Source organism: Mercurialis annua, linkage group LG2 (assembly GCF_937616625.2).
Source record: "Mercurialis annua linkage group LG2, ddMerAnnu1.2, whole genome shotgun sequence".
NCBI lineage: Eukaryota > Viridiplantae > Streptophyta > Magnoliopsida > Malpighiales > Euphorbiaceae > Mercurialis > Mercurialis annua.
Genome location: NC_065571.1, coordinates 31,195,407 through 31,218,185, shown reverse-complemented (window position 1 = coordinate 31,218,185; position 22,779 = coordinate 31,195,407). Strand labels below are relative to the sequence as shown.

The 22,779-nt window shown below is 41.9% G+C and overlaps 1 pseudogene; it reads left to right on the top strand.

The window, feature by feature from the left end:
• The first annotated feature begins 12,309 nt into the window (after positions 1–12,309).
• LOC126667803 (ATP synthase subunit alpha, mitochondrial-like) lies at positions 12,310–13,852 on the top strand (annotated as a pseudogene).
• Positions 13,853–22,779: the final 8,927 nt, after the last annotated feature.

The window sequence follows — 22,779 nt, the reverse complement described above, 5'->3', positions numbered from 1 at the left end:
TCTTTTATAAATCATGTTAGAATTTACTATACAAAATACCGTTTGAAATCAAATCATAAACCTTAGTTTGACACCTACTGAATATTGTAGCTCTATAAAGACTCGTGCTTTGTGTAAGCCCAAAGGCTGCTGACACAAAGGAGATGGTCTGTTTGATCCGACTCCAATGACCTGAAAGAAAACACTGTGAGGGAGTCAGTATTTTGGGAAATACTGAGTGAGCTAGCAAGTCACTAACGGTATTGTAAAACGTAACATCGCATCAAAATCAAATAATAATATGAAAATACATATAAGCAAGTACTTGATCCATTCGAAACTAATATCCTAAAATGTGACACAACTTATGAATATTCAACTCATACTGATCCAAATGGTCCGACCCGGGAGTGTTCACACTCACCACGTCAATCGCGACCAATCTCTTAATCCCAAAGTGCGAGTCCAACTCACTAGATACGGGGACTCCAGGTTACACCGTAATCGAGTGCTAACTCGTATTAAATTCACTATCCAACTTCAAAATTCGTATTCATATTCATATCATGTTCATTTTCATATCATATTCATACCATGTCTCATATGCAAACACACTAGACTGACTCGATACTGGTGATCACACAGCCTATTGACACCCAATAGGTAACTAGTTTCTTTGGATCGCATACTAGTCTAAGTTCAAAAACAATCATTCAAATTATAAAATCATATAAATGCGATGTATAAATTCATAATATATGAAAATAACTTTATAAATAATAAACGAAAGTAAATTGCAACTCACAAAACTCGCTATCCCATAATTGCATTATCGTTAAGTCATCATGCAGGTTCCGTGCGTCATATGATCTCGTAGCTATTCCAGCTCGTCGGCCTGGTGGCTCGTCGATACATCTGTTTCCTATTCAAATTACTCGTACGTTTCATTCATAAACGTAAACTTAATACTAAAACCCTAAGCTATAAACTTAGGTTAGTGTGATCGTATCTGAAATACGACTCCTAACTTTGATCGCGTTCTAATACTTAATCGAGATACTTGTTATATCTCTTGTTCATTGATTTTTAATCATAGGTTTCTTATATCCCAAAACCCTAATCGAACACGTCATGTTCGATATCCAAATTTCTCATTTTCGGGGTCCATATTTCCTTTTCAATGTCCGACACTTTAAGAGTCGGAAACTAGGTCTTAATAGGGCCAAAAAGCCAAAAGGTAGGTTTGTGGGTTATGCAAGCGCACGAGAGGTTGTGTGCATTCGCACAACCTGGTGTGCGCTCGCACAACCTGGATTGCGCTCGCACAACCTGGTGTGCGCTCGCACAACCTAGTGTGCGCTCGCACAACCTGGTGTGCCGTACTGCGCTTGCACAGTACGGCCGTGCTTTCGCACGCTGCTTCTGAGATGCTCCCAACATGCTTAAAGTCGATTCTCTCATACCCCTATCTAATTTCAACAAAAATTCAACTCCAAATTCATCAAAACGACAATCGAAATGCGATTACAATTCGTATAATTTGTTTAAAACTAAAACAGCCCTTTAACCTTAATTTCAACAACTAAAACGAACATATTACCTTCATTTGGAGCTTGAATAGGGTAGATGATTGAATTCTGAACAAATCGATATAAAGAACGCGCGATTTGGACGAAAAAAGGCGAAACCGCGGCGAATCGAAATCGATCGTCAAATTTCTCCTTCACTTTAACTCTTATTCTCATTCTCTCGATCATTCTTCTCTTCTAAACATATATATACTTTGGCTAATTTGCCAATTCAATCCTTCATTTCCTTAACTTAAACCATTTCTCTTTCAAACTTTCTAATTTAAACAAATGGTTAATTATTCATTTGAACTCAATTACTTACGTATTATTTATATCCAAATAAATAATACTAACCCAAGATTATTATTTTCCGTTAATGATCTTCCAATTACTATTCTCGAGACTTCATTGGCTAATTTACACTTTAGTCTTTAAACTTTTCAAAAATTGCAATTTAGCCTAAAATGCATCCGCGTCCAAACTTTAAAAGGTGATTGACCCGTAACTTTTACCACAAATACTATAAAACATTTCGCGGAGCTTGGAAAAATAATTTTCACTTCGGGATTTATATGGCTAAATTACCGCTTTAGTCCCTGAACTCTAGTTTGGGACTTTTCTTATCATTTTTCCTTTCTAATTCTAATTCCAACTTTAGAACTGAAATACAATATTAAATCTCTCGCAATATCATTTTTTCAAAATCGTCCTGCTAAAATTTTGTATTTATCTTAATTTCTCTGAAATCCTTCCGATATTGCCACTCCGGTGACTCAACACTGGACACGTGGTCCAATTAGACAATTGAAATATTTTGAGGTATTACATAGCTTTAAGCCACTATCGTTCGGTTTGGATAAGTCAAGTCCCTTCGGTAGGTTCGCTCAGGTCGGGTGGTCTTCCCGCTCTATGGGCTTCCCTAACGTTCAGAGTTGTTCTTGTTTGAGAAAGGAGCACCAGCCGAGCACCCTGAATGAATAAGAAATGGATAGCAGAGGGAATCAATTATTCTTATTCAACCGAGTTGAAGCTAGCAACATGTGGATTACACACCGGAGGTTGGTAAGAACTGTGGGGCAATGACCCCTAACCTAAGTAGGTCTACCAGCGAAGCAATTGGTACTTGATCGGGTGGTGGGCGGTTTGGTTTCGTGCAACGCCCTCGCAGCAGGAAGAGACAGTTGCCATTTGAAAGGAAACGCCCTTTGTATAGGGCTGCGCACCCTGATAAAAAAGATCTTTAGTAAAGCCTAAATGTCCTTATTGAAAACGAAAGCGCTAACGCACCTAATATTAGAAAAGTATTTTATAAGAAAAGAAACCTTTCGCCTTTATTGATATGATATAAAACAAGCTTACTTACTAATTAAGCGGCAACAAGCACCTTCTTTCTACAAGTCAAGTTTCTCGCTTAGAAAGATTGCAGCTAGCGCGCTTTACTAATAAAATAGAAAGTCAAGGCTCTTCTACTTTTCTACGAATCTAAAACTCTATTTACTGAGCGAGACTCCATCCATATCTCTTCCCTACTAGTGGGTTATTCTTCATTTATTTTTCCATTCTATCATTTGTTTGACATCTTAGGCTCCATTTTAGATAGGTTTTCGGTCTTAATCAAGATAGGTTAGGGACGCGTCGGAACGGTCGGTGGCTGCTTAGTCTCATCGGAGAGTCTAACCTCTTTATACTTCTTTTTTTTTCAAAGAAAAAAAAGAAGGGGGTCGATTTTGGCTCCTTCCCTTCCACTGCATACCCGCGCTAGCAGGTACTATGAGCCCTCTGTCCCACGCATCTAACCATCTCGCGTGGTTCACCGGTTCCACCGAAAACTGTCATTTGTTAAAGCGGAGCATAGTACGCTTTAGGCGCCGAGCGAGAAACGTCTCTTCTTTTGTTTTGGTTTATTCACCGATCTGAAACTTAGCACTTGTTTTCTAATTGGGGGGGTGTTCTTGAATGAAGTCTATCTGAACTGAATTAGCACTTCTCAGATAAGGCTATGTCTCTCCATTTGAGCTGGGCACCGAGGCCTTCGATGCGCTAGCGATCGGCACATAGGGGGTTGTTGCCCTGCTTTCTCGTCCTGGTATCATGCAACTCACGTTTATGATATCTACATTCAATTGTGCTCCGGAGACACAGTCGAAGCACACCCGCCCAGTGTGTTTCTTTCACGACATGCTCTAGTTCCGGGTATATTCCTGTGGTCTTCTAGCGTTAGAAGAAGTCGTGTCCGTCCCGGACATCTGCAACATCCTCCCACGCTTTTTTTAATATGGGAAAAAGGATAAGACTGACCCAACTCATCCAGAAAGAGCTTAGGTGCGCGTTAGCCCTAGCTCTCGGGCTTACTTTCTTGTGATGAGAAGAAAAAAGAGATTGCCCACACAGACTCACACTCGGACTCATCTTTTCGAAGGGCCGGGGACACTTCGATGGCTCGATGTCTTGGAATGACTAAGCTGATTTGTCACCCTTTTGCCTTCGAGGGATACGATCGCCAACTCCCTTAACCAGAATGAAGGCCAGGAAACTTGACTCACTTTCTTACACAGCTTGGAGCCGGGCCTTAAGAAGGCAGCAAGAATCCACTGACTCAAAGAACGAACTATTCAATGAGCAACAAGTAGATAGACTAAGACGAAGTCCTTTACTTTCTTGGAGAACTACCTTGCCTTCCCGCGCGCGAAGCGAATGGGCCTTGTACGTCAGTTTCGGGGCAGGGGCGAAGAGCAGGGATAATTTTAGTAGAAAGGACAAGAGAATTTTTAGATTTTATCTTAGCATGGTAGAAATGAATTGAATTGGACATTTGCTTCAATCATAGACAGCTCAAGGATATCTTCTCTCCAAAAGACCAAGATATTGGCAGGGGATTCATCCGAGATGTTCGACATTCATCCATCCATACAAAATTTTTGTTTCCATTTTGATACATAGTTGGACCTTGTTTCAGGATGACAACCAAATACTAAAGCCCGTTCCGAGCAAGATCGTCGAGACGTCTACGCGTGGGGTCATTTCTGATGCTCCAAACAATCGCAATTGTGGAAATTTTTGAAATATAGTGGGGTGGGGCTTAGCCTCAAGTTTGGATTGTTCCCTAGTAGTCGCGCTCATTCTTACCCAGGTGCTGCTGTTTGTTTGCCTTGTTCGGAGGCTTCGGTTTCAAACCTTTCTCAAAGATTGATGATTCAGGGTCCTGAGAGGAGCTATTGGATTCTTCATCATGATTATTGGAATGAAGAGGCTTTTTGAGCACCTTCCTTCTAAGGAGAAAGAGCGAACTTGTCTTTGTACGGCAACCACTAAAAAATTGGGTTAACCATTGGTTCATTGGATTCCGGACCGGATGGATCCAGTGCATGATCCGTAGATGGTCTTGATTATCAACAAAATTTTTGCCAACTAGTTCTTATTCTTGCTGTCCTCCAATTTTTGAAGAACAGGAGCTTGGGGATTGTTATTGGGTTAAAGAAATTCGCCCCGAGGACCATCATTAATGGTTTGCATGTTAGCAGCATGCATCGTTTCAATGGTAGGTGCTTACCGTATTGATAGCATTGGTTCTTGGAACATAGGCATTCTCGGTGATAGGTTGACACTAAGTTCCTCATTCGCCACTTTGCATTCGTGACGGGCATGACCTTGTTGTCTGCAATGCGTACAGAACTTAGGTATTCAAAAAGAAAAAATTGATTACTTGTGATCCATATAAAGTAGATCCAATCAAAACACGATTTGGGAGGTTTTCCTTGCGAAGACCAACTTCTACACAAACCGTAGCTACGTTGGGGTGTGAGACAAGCTTTGTAGGACTATCAAGGGTCAGGGCAATTCTGAAAGAAGAGATGATAAAGAAACATGCGAAACTCAAAGAAGAAAACAATAAATAGGCAGATGGGGTCGCGATACCCAACCAAATAGGGGCATGCATTGGATTGCAATTGCGGAGACGGAAATCATGGCTCCGGAAGAAAACTTCTTCTAAGCATTAATCCTTCAATCAAAAACTTCTCTTTTTTTAGTGCTTATTTTTTTTGTTTGAGAGCTTGATGAAGACATGCCTTGGATCTAACAGAGTGATCGAAAGATCTTCCTTGGTACGCTAGTTCTTGCGAGCGAACTCCCGAACGATAGGTAGAAGAGGGCGGCCTCGGAGGAAACGTCCTACCAAGCAATATCGAGATTTTTCCGCCGGGATTCAATAAAAAATTGCCTCAAAATCAAATATATTGCAAACTCGTCGGTCGGTTTAGGACGACCAGCCACAACCGCCGCGTAGTTCTTCGGAGCAATCTCGATAGGATTGGGACGCCACCGAAGAGGTAGAAGACGAGGGGAAGGCTTTGAAGAAGCATTCCCTCGTCGAAATCCGTTCGCCATTTATTTATTTAAAATTAAGAGTAATCACGAACAGCAAGAAAAGAATCGCAGCAAGCCTGTCACGAGCAGGCACCACAGGTTGTTGAGTTTTTGGTGGGGAGGAGGGTATTTGGGGATGCATTATAGCACAGGCCGTGACTATTTTTTTCCGTAGGTTGATGCTTTATATCGCATGCTTGTTATATTTGTTTATATAGTTAGAAAAAACACTAAGTGCCTATCAATTAGTTCTAAGAAAGTAGCCGGCTATACTTTCATTCAAATCGTAATATTTAACGGAATTGGTATCGAACAAGCTAGGGATTCGCGCGTTTATTGCCTGCGAAAGCCATATCCCTTTAATTGCTTATGAGAACCATCCTTATTTAGTCAAATTTCTTCATGATTTCCTATCTCAAGTTATTCCCTGTGAATCCACCTATGAGATTTCTTGCACCGGCTTTGTATTAAAGAAGATCGGCAATAGAATCGAAGAAATGAATGGGTTTGAATAATAGCCAATATTCAACCAATATACAAAGAGGAAACGAGAACAAATGCCAGTGCTTAGGAATGCCTGGGAGAAGAAATAGAATCGGGTTACCTCTCCAACTAGAACTGCAAGGTCTTAGGACGACTTTCTTACCTAAGGGATGAAATCACTCAAAAAAACTAGATCCGAGGAAAGGAAAAAGCCCCATAGAAGGGGGGAAGAGGCTCAGAATAGGGCGTGATAGAGAAAAGATACTTACCTTGTAACAGCCTACCGGTGAACGCCTCGTCTATGTACTCTGCGCCTTTGGGCGGAGCTTTCTCGATCAACTATCTCCCTTTAAGACCGAGGGTGGATAGGAAGCGAACTCTCTCAACATGTTAAAGCGCTACATACTTTATTCCACATTTTAGGGGTGGAATTGCTCTCGTTTGAGCTCTTGTGCTAATGGTGCACTGATTGTTTTGAATGTCTTCAACCTTCGATCGCCATCACAGTTTGGCATCCCCAGTGAAGTACATTGTGTCTATGGTAACCTTGTGCTCCTCTAAATTGGTTCGGACCACCCGATAGTCTTGTTCCATGTCAAAGAGAAAGTTATCATCTACCTCTTTGGCATCTATATTACTCCAATAGATGGGATTCTGGTTCATTTGATTCGCGTTTGATTACACTTAAAAGATAAGGCCAAGGAAACAAGCGAAACTCCACTATAAACTGGAAATGTGGGCACTCGACCGACTACCATGAAAGAAGTGAGGGAAGGACCCGGAAACTTGATAAAGTCGAAGGGCCACCATCTGAATAAAAAGAAATTACACCAGCTACAACAACTGCAATAGTGGAAGGCTCCGGCCTAAGAGGAACTCCCGAGACGTGGCTAGGGCCTTCGAAACTATAACCCGGATAAGGGCATGCCTGCTACGCAAGATGCTGCTTTATAAGAGGATATATGCATGCCTATAACTAAGGACGGGTAGCTAAGCCGCTTGGGATCACTTCTTTGTCCCCTCTCCTTTTAGTCGAGCTACTCCGTCCCTCCCATCCGGCTTCCCGCGGATGAGATCGTCTTCCTTGGTCGCACCCTAGCCACAGAATGCCCGATTGAGTTCTCTAGGGACATCCTCATTCTAACTTCCTGGGATCAAGACAAAGATCGCCCTTGAAAATGTCGAAAAGTAAATTGATTCTATTCAAGTGGTCGATAGGAAGAGGCACTGGTAACTATCTCCTCTCCTCAGTTCTAGTGGGCCGTAGAGTCATTCGAATCCACAGCTTCCACTTGAAAAGCATAATTATGGATCAATCGGTATTGATGCTTACCCACTCTCTTGATACCCCTCGAAGAGAAGGAAGCAAGACTTACATTACTGGCTCGAAGCATGGAAAATTAAAAAGAACACAGGCTCTCCGCTCCTTATTTCCTGAAAGTATACGACAAGTTAAAACCAGTTATAAGGTGTTATGTGGAAGCACATGTTATTTACAGACCGTCTTTGTAGTTTCAATCATTGGTTCTCGCGTCCCTGTGCTCCCAAAATGATGAAAGTCAGTAAAATCCCGTTAAGGACATATTTTGTATATCCATATCTCCCAAGTACTCGTAACGCTAAATTATTCCATTGATACGCTCGGGTTCTTCAACAACCAAGGGATCCTGTTGTTATCACTTGATATGGACGACTTCTTCTCACTAAGTCGGAAGCCAACGCTATATCTCTTGATATGGCCTTGCAGGAGCGAATTCCTATAATCAGTAAAACAACCTCCCCATCTCAAGGTGGTCCTCCACTCTTCCGTCGCTCGATATAACCGATCCATTTGTCGTAACGTAAGGATAAAAATTGATAAATAGGGCAAGAGATAGCTTGACTTCACTCTTTCGGATGGTATTCCGGGGAGGAGAGGGTTAGACCTTGTTAGTTCATAAAAGTTTCTCGTACAGGGCGATTCCTATGGACGTATCTGATCCCTTCGCTTTGCGCCAGATTTATGGCACGTTCAGATTTCCTGTCTTCCAAGCAAGCCGCCTACTGAAAGAATTCATTGAGGTTTCGTTGATCAGTAAACTGGAAAGTTAGGTTCATCACGTGTTAGATAGGCCCCTTATCCGCGTAGACCAAGGGCGAACGCGTACGATCTGGGCTGATTTTGACAGTGAGCTAGCTAACGACGAGTAGTATACACTTTCTAAATATTCTTGCTTTTTTCTTCTTTTCAATCCGAAGCATACGTTCTCCTTAAACACCGGTCATTTATAGTTAGACAAGGGTGCGTCTTGCGTTCACCTGTCTCGGTTTGGGGTACGGTCAATTCCTTCCCTTAGAACCATACTTAAGAGTCTCTTTTGTTCCTGATACGCGCAGAATTCTCACAGAGCTTGCGCCTACGCGCAACTTACTAAAGCTATCGTATTCCGCGGGAGAATCTTACTAAAAGCTCGAAGTTACGAATTGGATCAATCAACATAAATAATACAAGAAAAAAAATTGGGCATCACTAGCGATATCTTTGTCATGGGAAGCTCTTATCGTGACAAAGCAAGAATGTTCAACCTGTTCAGGATCCCTTGGTTTGGCTTACGTCGGACCGTACCTAATCGATTTGGTTACCAAATGCCCAACAAGGCTCACATATGGGTATGACTATAAGAACTTTATTGGCATTTTTCTTTTAAAAAAGGTTTACACCCCCAGACCATTCTGACAGAACTATTCTAATCCCTTTGCCTATGTTTCAGATGAGGATAGCATCGAACTATTTTGGAAGATGAATCGTTAGTATTCCCAAACGTTTTGATGATACACCTTGTGGTACGATCTCCTATTTCTTGGTCCATTACAAGAGATAGGAGCGCCTATGATGATCCCGGTCTTTTTTGGTAATCATGGAGAGAAATCGACCTCGGTTACCTGACCACTCTTCCCCGACCTCTAAAGGAAAAGATCTAACTAATGACTAATGATAAAGCGTCCTTCAACCCGTTTTCCCTATGATCTCCTATCTTTGCAAAGGGTTATATATAAAAGAAAGGGCATAGTTGAAAATATGGGGGGCGGTGAAACTACAAGCAACTTTATAAGTTGTGGGAATTTCCCGTTGATTGAGGCAAGCTTAGCCGCCAGCTCCCTTCCTTATACATAGGAAGCTCTTGGGGAAAACTTTTGACCACTTCGCGGTCTCCGGAGAAGACAGCCAGCCCCATACAAAGGGTTGATGACGCGATAGGCAAGAACAAAGGGAAGAAAGAAGGACATCGTAAGGATTTCTTTCTCCAACTTTCCTTGTCGTCGAGGAGCGAAGAGAGCCAACCCAATCGACAAGGATTTTCGGGGCAATATTCAATATAATAGTTGCCCTGGCTGTCAGGAGGAGAGTGATCCCGAAGCCGACAACCAATTGCTTCTCTCTTTTCTTCTGATCCTAATGTGTTATTCCACTTTAAAAGGATTGGGACAGATCCCCATCCTGGACCATCCTAGGCAAAGAAACATATAACTAGTATTTAGAAAGTTTCTCGAAAGGCTTTATCGATCGAGACTCAAATGATCACATCTATATAGGGGGGAGCTATGCAACTTGTTAGGAGCAAGCAACCTTTCGCACAGCTCACACACCACTCCGCTCACTCGTAAGTTAGATGAGTAAGACAAGCACTTCATGTTAGGTCAAGAAGGGCAAGTTACTCGAAGTGTAAATCCATATATTGAATGTAGATGAGGAAAAAGAAAATTGGTGTCAATCGGGAAGCAGCAGCAAGACTTGCTTCGCCTAATTCTCTTATTTCTTAGAATACGCTCTACTAATTTATGCGGCTAACATAACAAGTGTCAGCGGTTAGTAAGATAGCGCGGTTTTTTAAAGAAGAGGGAAATCTTGGCAATCGCTTTGTCAAGTGTGACAAAATTAATGTGTTGCTTTAGATTAGCATGATGATTGATTACTGGAAGAAAAAGGATAGATTTATGTTCTCGGGCCGGGAGGGAGGTGACGAAGACAGGGAATAGTAGTTGACAGGTGAATGGCAGCGATGAATGACGCTTTCCTCATGAAACTTTGTTGGGATTTGATGAATAATCAGGATCGTTTATGGGCTTTGGTGCAGCGAAGTAAATATCTGAAATCCAGTGAACCGATTCCTGAGATGAAAGCTACGAGGGATTCGTCCGCACTATGGAAAGGCATTTTTGGCATTTGGTCTAACCTACTCCGAGGATTAACATGGGTTATTGATAATGGTGAATCAGTTCGATTTTTGTTAGATAGTTGGGTGAAAAAAGAAGGACCTTAAATCAGTAAAGCTACAGTCGTAGTCTCTGATGTTCATTTTCTTCGCAAGGTAGCCGAGTATGTGGATGAAGATGGGCAATGGTTGTGGCAAGATTTTGTGCACGTCTTGCCAGCGCCGGTGGACTCTTTAGATATGAGGCGGCATGTATGCGGCTGGGAGGATACTCTTATATGGTTAGAATTTTTGCATCCTTGAGGGCTAAATTATGGGCGGTTAAGGTGGGGTTAGAGTTGGTATGGGAGAAAGGCTTCCGGCGTGTGCTCTTGGAGGTGGATTCTCAAGTTGTTTTTCACCTGCTGAAAAATGGTGGAGGTGAATGTTCCCTTGGTGAAGGATATTAAACAGCTGCTGGCTAGAAATTGGGTTATTAAGTGGCAACATGTTTATCGTGAAGGCAATATGTGCGCGGATTGGATGGCAAACTTTGTTTTCCACCATGTTGTAGCACTTTCTTATTTTCTTGAGCCGCCGAAAGACATTTTCTCTCTTCTCTTGAATGACCTGATAGAGCTATCTTTACCCAGGATGTGTATTAGTTAGTTTAGTTTTGGGCCTCAAGCCGCATAGTCTAAAAAATAGTAAGTAAGCAATTCGTCTTTCTTTCCTAGTCTATAGTGGATCCTCGTAGCAGCTCCCAATCTTCTACCCAAAGCTCTGACCTTACTTGTTGTACTTGATTCACCTACATAAATAGACAACTTGGGTAAGGGCTTTCTTTTCTACTGTTATAGGGAAAAACCTTATCCTTCATCCGCTTTAGAACCGTCTCTCTCAATCCTTACCTGAATCACCCTCCTCATGACCAGTGCGCCTCATCAAACTCAAGGCCTGCCTTGCTAAGCAACAACGCAACAAACATAATAACGTAAGAAAAGAAAATAGAAAAAGCCGATTATGCCACTTTCAACAAGAAGAAAAGAAGAATCCCCAATTTTCCCCCTTAAAATAGGTCGAACTAATTTCATAAAGAAAGATGTGGGTTGTAAAGTTTTCTTCGCCCTCCTTTTTTTTCTCATTTTATTTTTTTCGGTATGCCGCTCCGCGAGAAGAGAGCAAATTTCTTTTATAAATTTATATGCTGCTTATTTCTATGGTCTGACTACTGTTATAAGTCTTCGTCTTTTTTTATTTCTATTTCTATCCAAGAAAACTAACAAAAGAGCATCTTCATCTCATCCAGTTGCTCCAGAGATCGTTCCTAAGACGGAGACCGAAGAAGCTTCCCATAGTGAGGCTTCTGATGCTTCCTTGGAATTTTCCATAAGGGATGATCCTTACATTATTGCTCTCGATGATCCTAATAGTCTCTTTTTTGAGATCTGTGACCAATTTTTTGAGTTGATGGAAGCAACCGGAATGGCCTTGCCCAACCAATGGTCTCTCCCAGAATTAGTCCGGGAGGTGATTGGGGAAGAAGCGATGCTAGACCCCTCTGGTCTCGCCGAGATATTGTCCGATCTTGTCCACCATGGTTCACAGAGTTGGTATTGGGATGCAGCTGCAGACCTTCTATCTCTCATTACAAGCATACATTGTTAGGGTATGATCTTAGTCTTATGCAACGACATTCTCCCTTGACTTTGACATCAATTTGAATTTATTTTATCATCATGGAATTTTCTCCCAGAGCTGAGGAACTCAAAAACTCTATTAGAAAGTAGAATTACCAACTATTACACAAATTTTCAAGTAGAGGAGATCGGTGGAGTGGTCTCAGTTGGAGATGGGATTGCACGTGTTAATGGATTGAACGAGATTCAAACTGGAGAAATGGTTGAATTTTCCAGAGGTGTGAATGGAATAGCGTTGAATCTTGAGAATTAACATGTAGGGATTGTTGTCTTTGGTAGTGATACCGCTATTAAAGAAGGAGATCTTGTCAAGCGCACTGGATCTATTGTGGATGTTCCTACGGGAAACGCTATGCAAGGACGTGTGGTCGATGCGTTGGGAGTACCTATTGATGGAAGAGGGCCTCTAAGCGATCACAAACAAAGACGTGTCGATGTTAAAGCCCTGGGATTATTGAATGTAAATTTGTGCACGAGCCTATGAAAACAGGGTTAAAAGCGGTAGATAGCTTGGTTCCTATAGGCCGTGGTTAACGTGAACTTATAATCGGGGACCGACAAACTGGAAAAACAGATATTGCTATTGATACCATATTAAACCAAAAGTAAATGAACTTAAGGGCCACCTCTGAGAGTGAGACATTATATTGTGTCTATGTAGCGATTGGACAGAAATGCTCAACTGTGGCACAATTAGTTCAAATTCTTTTAGAAGCGAATGCTTTAGAATATTCCATTCTTGTAGCAGCCACAGCCTCGGATCCTGCTCCTCTACAATTTCTGGCCCCATATTATAGGTGTGCCATGAGGGAATATTTATGCGATAATGGAATGCACGCATTAATAATCTATGATGATCTTAGTAAATAGGCCGTGGCATATCGACAAATGTCATTATTGTTACGCCGACCACCAAGCCGTGAGGCTTTCTCAGGCGATGTTTTCTATTTACATTCCCGTCTCTTAGAAAGAGATGCTAAATGATCGGACCAGACAGGTGCAGGTAGCTTGACCGCCTTACCCGTCATTGAAACACAATCTAGAGACGTATCGGCCTATATTCCTACCAATGTGATCCCCATTACTGATGGACAAATCTATTTGGAAACAGAGCTTTTTTATCGCGGAATTAGACTTGCTATTAACGTCGGCTTGTCTGTCAGTCTCGTCGTGTCTGTGCTCAGTTGAAAGATATGAAACAAGTCTGCGGTAGTTCAAAACTTGAATTGGCACAATATCACGAAGTGGCCGCCTTTGCTCAATTTGGCTCAGACCTTGATGCTACGACTCAGGAATTACTCAATAGAAGCGCAAGGCTTAAAGAAGTACCGAAACAACCACAATATGCACCACTTCCAATTTAAAAACAAATTCTAGTCATTTATGCAGCTGCCAATGGATTCTGTGATCGAATGCCACTAGACGGAATTTCTCAATATGAGAGAGCCATTCCAAGTAGTATAAAACCAGAATTACTTAAATCCTTTTAGAAAAAGTTGGGTTAACTAACAAAACAAAGATGGAACCAGATGCATTCTTAAAAGAAAGCGCTTTGCCTTTCCTATGATACAAGGAATAATAGACTGACATCACCTTTTTCCTTATTTTATTAGTAGCGGTCTTTTGCTGCTTGACTTCTTGACTTAGACCTTGAAGGTGACGATTGCTCTCCCTTTCCAGTTTAGCCTACCATGGGACATGGGAAGGGACGAGACAAGGTCTTCTTCTTAATAGGATTCTGCTTTCACTGGTAGCGAGTGATCTTTTATACGAAACTGCCAAATGCTTCGTAAGCAAGTGAAAAGCTATTATGTCAATTATATGGGACCTTGCCAATTATCATCTTGATTCAGTCTAGCTATCGGATAACAAAAAAAATAGCTTAGAGGAGAAGAAAAATAACAGATGCATGTAGTCTGTCGGAAATTAGAAAATTTATGAAAAGACATCTAAGGGGCGTAAGCGAATTCAAGAAAATCCATTGCTGAGAGAAGTGGTGATCTCGTCTTGCTTGCTGGGAGAGAGGAAGCTTCCGGACCACCTTTTTCAGCCAGATAGTGAGCGATCACTCTGCAATGAACACTAACTGAAAGCGTCAAAGAATGAGTAGATATCCCTTACGGGAATCGAACCCGTGTCTTCGACATGAAAAGACGATGTCCTAACCACTGGATGAAAGGGACCAAAAAGCCATTCTTCATATACCTCAGCTCCGAGAATAGAAGTGGTTCTTTTTCTTTTTATACGCAATTGATGATTTCGTTTGTGATCATGTTGGCGATTTCTTCTGTGAATTCGGCGGTCGTCCCCCCTTCCTATGGGTTCCCCCACCGACCTAATTATACACCAACCACGCTCCTTTCCTTTCTCCGATCATAAAGTTCCCTTCTCTCTTCCTTTGTCATTCATCCCCCCCTGAACAGAATAAGTAAGGTCCCGTTCTTTCTAATTCAAAAAAGAATGAAATAGGGGCGGGGCGCCCGTTTGAAGTGTCGAAGGCCTATGTTAAAGTAAGAAAGAAAGTACGTTAAGGTTACAAAGTCCCTTTTTCGAACTATAAAGAAAGGGAGGCTAAGGGCTTACTTTCTTTGTAAGGTCAGCTGGTTAAGAAAAGCCGAGGTTATGAAATCGCTTAGCCGTTATTTAATTAAGTAGTAGTGAGGCGTCAGTACAGAGTTGCGTCAGCTGTAGATATATACTTGGCTAAGGGACAGACTTCATGTCTTCTATTCTCTTTACTTACACCTTACACTTTCGCTGAGTCTAATTAGGCTCGGGTGCGGAGCCTTCCACTGTGGACCGAGACTACGCAAAGGTAGAACACCATAGAAACTTCACTGACTTTCTCATAAACCTTGGTTTTGCTACGCTCAATAAGAATCCAAAATAGCGGAAATAGTGTTCCGCTTCCAAAGTAAGTCGTTTTTTCCCAAGTGTGAATTGCAGATGACTCTCTAGTAATTCCATTCCTTCTTTCTTGACTTCTGGGTCAACCCGCATGGGAAGAAGAGGGTCAGCCAAACAGCATGCAGCTCCATTTTATAATTTGCCGAGGCAGACCAATTAGGCATTTCATAAAAAGGAAGGGCACTTCTCATCGAAGGGGGCAATAGGAATGAAGGAGGCGGGAAGCTACCGCTTCTAGAATGCAAGCTTATCCTTTACTTTACTTTTTTTAGAGCGTACCTGAAATTCAAAAAAAGTGGATGGATGAAGTAATCGGAGTGACAAATGGTTACGGTTGCGGAAACCGGAGAAAGTCGGGAACCGTCGGTTACCTTTTGAATCAAAGTAGCGACAAGCCGAGTACTACGGGGGAAGCTTTGGTTCGTAGACAGCTTTGCTTCCGCGTCGCTTCTTTCTGGCGACTAGCTTCTCAAGTGGGTGGCTTGGTAAGCAATAAGCTACCTTCAGCATCGGGAAAATCCCTATCAAAAAAGAAGAGGTCGGAATGGTGGAGAAGGAGGCCCTCCTTACTTCAATGGAAAGGCGGAATCATCGTTTCACAGCCGTTCCTCTACAACTACCTTTCGCCCAAGGAACATCGTCGAAGAACAATGTCGGGAACAGGGTGAGAACCTTCTGTTGTTACGCCCTTTTTGTGTTGGTTCTTCCATATCTAGATATGGAGATAGACCTAGAGATAGAGATCTATATCTTTCTATCGATAGATGGACATATTGAGAAACGGATCTTGATCTGCTTTCAAGATTTATGAACAAGAGAGATCCCTAAATATCCAATAGAAAAAAGAGATGAATAAATAGAAATAGATAGGGCGAAGCCAGCTGAAGGAAGGTCGCGTGAGCGCCCCTGCAATCTTTCTAAGCGAGAAACTTAACATTGAGAAAGAAGGGACTTAGATTCTAATATTAGTAAAGGCGCGTTAGCCTATCTGTGGTCATAGGGTATGGGGGTTCAGAAAGGATCTGATCGTAGATAGAGATGGAAAACGGGGGTAGGGGCGGATGTAGCCAAGTGGATAAAGGCAGAGGATTGTGAATCCACCACGCTCGGGTTCAATTCTCGTCATTCGCCCATCAATAATGGACCATTTGTTACGGAGACACAAGACAAAGTAAACCAGATGGAGCTACGGAAATTACCTCCCGCTCCGAATTATGGTAAAAATCTTGTGCAAGAGTTGTCTTAGTCTAAGAATAGATCATTCCCAAATCCTGAAAGTCCCATCCAGGATCATGGTCTATCGAAAAATCAAAATCCTGGAGGGCATCCCTATAGACGGAAGTGCTGGGGGCATCCAATAGAGCCAAAACGCATTTACCCAACAAGGGTACGAGAAGTCATCATATAGAGGACCATGCCCAGCAGTATCACGCCACCCATAGTCGAGGAAAAAGTGGCTCGTAGCTCGATGCCAAGTTGAACTATCGTCTCTGGTAATATGCATGGGTAATGAGTGAAAGCACTCAATCTAGGCCATGATAAAGCAGGCGCAATCTACCAACCACGTAGACCCACAGAGCGGTAGGATTGGGACGAAGAAATTTCATGTCCTTCTAAACCCCTAGTGAATCGATAGGTGGGAGCAGAACAACCTTGGATCGGGAAGCTCTAGATAATGATAAATGAGAGTAGTCAGTAGTGCGGAGATTCGGGCTCACGGAGTACCAGTGCTTGTTTATGAAAGATTCACCGGGCAAGCAAGGGAAGTCAAAGCCCTTGAGTGTAGTGTATGCCACCCGTCTGCCGATGGATAAGCGAACCTATCACTGGATCAAGCAGTGGTGGCATACCTTCGCTCAATTATGGATGTGGTTCATACATAATATGTATCGTGTTACAATATTGATACAGAGCATGTTGAACACGAACCACCAATAGCAGATCCAAATGAAATTCGTTCTCCAGATCGGGATCCATAACGCGTTTCAGATCCGGTTCAGTATCAAGGTGATTTTACTTCCGCACGATCAATTCGTGAATTGACCAAAGATCACATCGGTTGCTCTCACTTGTTCCGCTCCAAAACAAGGAAGTAGGCACCTGCTCTCCTATTCTTAATGAAGTAAGGGTGGGTTCGGCCGAAGCAGCCTTGATTCGGTCTATCTCCTTCTGGCCGGTCCCTATCTGAGGACGACGGGGGGGTGGCCAATCCAATAGCAGGTTCTGCGGCTCGTCCGGCTGCCTTCGATAGAGCACCATCATCCGAAATTGACAGCTGGTAAGATTGGAAAAATCGGCATTGACATGAAAAAACTTTTATAGAGAGATCTCGTCTATTTGAGAGGCTAGGTAACTAGTTAGTCACACACAATAGGGTGCGCAACCGATTGAGTTTACGAGAGATCGATTTCATATAGATACTAGCATATCTCGGAAATTAATCTAAGATGAAAAAAAAATACAATTAGGGACTAATTTGTAAGAGTTATAGATTAGTAGGCACCTAAGGTATTTTATCCAAGTTAATATGATGATGTCATGTGATGATGTCACAATGATGTCATGTGATGATGTCACGATGATGTCACGTGATGATGTCATGTATGTCTCTGTGTGTGACACCTTGCATCCGACGTGTCAGAAGGTGGCAACACCTATGCTTGATGTGTGACACCTAGCATCTGATGTGTCAGATGGTGGAAACACCTATGCTTGGTGTGGGACACCTAGCATGTCAAGTGTCGAATGGTGGCAACACCCTTGCTTGGTGTGTGACACCTAGCATGTGAGGTGTTGCATTCTTAATCAAAGCTCTACCCTATAAATAGAGGTTGCCTTTGCTCATTCTATACACACCAAACTTAAGAGAGCATATTTGAAGGAGTTCAAGTAGTCATCAATCACAGAAAAGCTTGGAGAAAGTTTTTCATACATCCCTGCAAAGACGTAATCGAGGCGAGAGTTTGAGCTTAGGGTTGCTCGGCAAGAGAAACTCATGAAGATTACTTCAAGGCGAGTATTCAATCGGACGCATACTCTTGTGAACGAGCTTGAGGTCTCCGTACTATCGGGACTACAAGAATCGTTGGAGAATCGACATAGGTATTCTTCTTACGGTTTCTAGATGCGTGCTTTAATTACTAGATGATACGACGATCCATTTATTATTGATATGATAAATTTATGGATCCGAATTGTTGGAATTCCAATTTTGAATTGAAATCTATGATTCAGACCCTCACGTCGCGCTGCACCAACAAGAGCTGACTGCTTTGAACCCTTTTCTTTGAACTCTTTTTAGCAATGTTGGCCATTTTGGACATGCTGCTATCGATCTAGTTGATTGAGAGTACCTTCTCTTTAGTTTCAATCCTTTAAATACTCTTTATCTACTAGTCATATAAGCTTTCCCATCCTCCTTCTGGTTTCCTAAATAACAAAACAATTCCTATTGGACCCGGTAATTCACCTTCTTTTTTTCATGATTTGGGATATTCCTTTTCTAGAAATGTGAATATCGAAACCCTTTCTTCGTTCGTTCTCTCCTTTTCCTCAGCCTTGGTTTTGAGATTCCAGGTATTCTATTGTAAAAGTATAGTTCATGCGTCGAGCCTTATTTGCATGTGCTGGAGTTGGGGGTGTGATGGTGTCTTTGAGTGGGGAGAATCAGGGGCCGAGAGGATCCTTCCTATCTCTCAGCCTTTACCGGATAAGTGACTACCACTCTGCTGAATAAGGGAAGGGGCGGAAAAGCTTATCATGTTCAGGGGCAGAGATGTCATTAGCTCGACCAGTCAGGAGAGTTGATTGACTTTTCCATAGGTAGAGGTCTATGTCAATTCATTAAACCAACGGAAGAGGGGTCAGTCAAAGTGAAAGGTAAAGGTCAGGATTTCTTCTTTGAGGGCTAAAGTCAGCATTTTGCAGGACGAGCTTGCCTCAGTAAGTCAGAGTCACTCCCCATCAATCCTTATTTCATTTCTTTTTATTTGGGTTGGAAGTTCCTTTATCGAGGTCCTGTTAAAAGAGAACCATTTTGTTTGTGCAAATCAGAAAGACAATGACGAGTCTGACGGGCATCGCCAATCTCAGAGACACATTCTTCACTACCTCGGATAACTTGGTAATCACCATTCAATTCTCCCTTCTTTTATCCCCACGAATAGTCATGATTTGACACCATTTTTCTCACAGGATGCCGAGATGAGGCGACATGTCACCGAGGAGGCCAAGTTAAAGAAGCAGATTTCAGAACTTGAAGAAAAAGTAGCCACCTCGATGGCTGTGATATCTTCATTAGAGTTACAGCCGGTAATTGACATGCCCCTTGTTCATTTCTTTCAGAATCTATCTTTTAATGCCTTGTGACCCCATCAGTTCTAATTTCTTTGAAGCTGGATCAGACTGGAGAGCCAGCAGAGACTATATTACGCTCGAGGTCTCTCGAGCCTTCTGTTGTACCAATGTCTCCGTTTTAGGAAGAAGGTAATGAAATTCCTGTATGGACTTTTTCTTGTTACGACAGGCGGAGAGGAGTGCCCTATTGGTCTAATTCCTGCTTCCCTTTTGTATCTCATTTCATATATCGGAAGAGAGCTTCAAGAAAGCAGGAATCTCGGAATCTTTCTCTTGGTCCATGAAGCCTCTCTTCCCCATTCTCAAAATCATTCTCTCTAGTTAAGGTTCGCCACATTTAAGTGAGTGCTCTACTCTTGTACCGGAAGCACTTGGTTTTGGTAGTAGTCTAAATGTCTTTCCCTGCCTTGATAGGAGCTAAGGGTATCAGAGTTGAGAGTTGTAAGAAAGGATTCTCCTCTAGATACAATTCAAGTCTGTCTTCATTCAATTGACCAGTCTTCCCTTCTCCTAAGTACGAGTTGAGATTGCCGGGAACTCTCCTATAGAACTAGTCCATGTGTGACTTCAATGCTTTGTAGGGCACAATAAGAATAAGCTTTGCCTTTTTGCACTCACTCTCTTCGGATTGGGAATTGGCAATAGCTAATTCGATTCCTTTGAAACGGAATCATAATAGAATGGCCAAAGACAAAGATAGCAGCTTCCCTTCTACCTATGAATATGATTCCTATCTTAAGTCTGTACATTCCTTTAGCAGTTCCGCTATCGTCAGCATTCACAGCAGATTCTCTCTCTGCCTAAGAGTTCTTTCTGTCTCGTCTGTTTTTTTTATACTGCAATTGGATGCGCTATCCGGTCTAGTTCAACTGATATACGATGGTCGGGTCATTTAATGTGCAAGCCCTCTTTCGAGAACAAGAAGAGGGCATTCTCAAGCAGGCCAATTCTGATTAACTGCCTAAGAAGGCATTTTCTTGCTAACAAACCATTCTGGAAAAGAAACTAGCTACTTCTATCAAACAGTAGCAAGGGCTAAACAGAACTTCTCCCTTTGCGTCTTCTCTTACCTGCTAAAGATGGAAATCAAACATTTTCTATTTAATAGAAAGCCCTTCTTGCTCTTAGATCATTAGAAATGGAATTAAGATCTTGCTCCCCTTCCGTCTTCTTCTTCCCTTGCACAAGCCCTTTTTCCACCCTCTCTAAGACCCTTATTCTCGAAAGAGACGGTTCGATAGCAGCTTATGGATAAATTCCTATTCCTAGAGGGATATCCCGAGAAAGACGTCAGGAACACTCTTATTTAAATCTTTCTAATCACTCTTAGCTCTCGATTCTTATTCATGCCCTTCTTTCCTTGGCAGAGGTTTTCTAGTAGTATAAGATGGAGACAGATGCTCTCGTATATAAGAGAAGTCCACTTCATCATCATGTGCGGCTGATTCAAGAACAGTAACAAGAGTAAGAGCGCATTCCTTGTCCCATTCGATGCACCTTATTTATTATTTTTCATGTCTTCGAAGACTAATGTGGGTGAATCGTTTAATATGACATAGATTGGAGAATCGTTAAATGCTTCTTTTATAAAGAACTCCTTGCCAACCGCTTCCACTTTCGACTAGGGAAGCAGCTCTCTCTTGCAAACTTTTCCAAACAGCACAGATCTGATTCACAGGCGGAACCTATGAGTCATCAGCCCTTTTCATGTGCACTAATGTCAAACCTGAAACTTGCTAACAGCAGGGTTTTTCCTGTAGCAGGGTATTCTCTTGATGAACGCCTTTACAGCTCTCTTCCTTTTCCCCTACTATACTCTTATATCAGAATAGATAAGGAAAGAAAAACTAGCTCAGAACAAGAAAGCGGAAACTAACGCATCTTTTGAATTCCTTCTTTATTCTGATTAAACAGCTTATTTTCTTGATTCATGTCCACCCTCTTTTTTCATCCCTCGATCTGGCCAAGCATTCCTCTTTCTAGTATAGAAAAAGAAAAAAGGATAAAATATGCTCATGCTCCTATTGAGATGAGAGTAGATATAATGTCACTACGGCTTTCTCTTTCAATTGAAAGGGCTATTAACAAATGAAATAGATTACCAGCTTATGCTTTCTAACTTGCTTGCTCACTTCCTTAAGTCATTTCATCTAATGCTCTTCCATAGAATAGCTTTCTTGCCTAAGTAACTTTCCTAAGCGTGATAACTGACTTGCTAGCACCTTTAATAGAAGCTGCTATATTGAAATAGAAATCCCCTACTGGTGCTTTCAATGTAACTGATGTGCTTGAGGACTTACAGGGCGAATGAAAACACTCAAAATATGGTAGCCACATGAAATGCTCCTACTCTGACTTCTCCATCCTGCTACTTTTAAAATTGGGACTTATCCTATTATTGTGAATAGGGGAACTTTTCTTTATACTTTTACTATTATGGACTCTTCTTTTATAAGGAATTGGCCAGCTTTCAAAGGGAAGGAAGTAGGTTTCATTTGGTGGTCTTAATCGTAGAATTATAATAAGAAAAAAGAAGAGTAGTTGCACATTCATGCCCAAAGTAGGCAGCTATTGAATCAGATCTTATCCTAGCTCTGGCCTTGGGTGTGTGATCGTATCCCTTGCTTGGCTCTTTCCTTCCTTAACATACGACTCTATGACACAGGAAATAAAAGACTTTAACGGAGAGGAGTGAGAACGATAGGGAGAAGGATATGAAAGTCGAATCAGCAATCAAGCTCGAGCAACAGCGATAGGAGCAAAAGGTTAATAACCCTCGCTATGAGTCATCCATTTAAAATAAAAAGAAGAGACAATAAAAGGAAGATAGAAAAAAAAGAGTACTGAGGAGAGATCACGAATGAGGTGACCTTGGGCTTGGAAAAAGCCATTTCTAGTTCTATTTCAAAATAGGGGACATTAAAGGTTGTTCCCCATTTCAAACTTTCTTAGTCGTGGAAGGGGCTATTGCCCTTTTTCCTTGTTTTTATAATCTCTTAGTTTAGATATTACGTATATATCGTAGTCCCCATGTTTTATGTCGGCCCCTTTTGCCCTATATTTCAATTCCATAAGCATTCCAAACCTTACCATTGTTGGAAGGAAGGCTTCCTGCTTTTTGGTTGTTGCAAAGGAATAGCTTTCCGGTTGTCTGCTAGCCTGTGTAATAGCCCCCCGGTTTCTCTTATTCTGCTGAAAATCATTCTCATTCTTCTCATCTATATTAGAAACATAGATTCCCAAAAC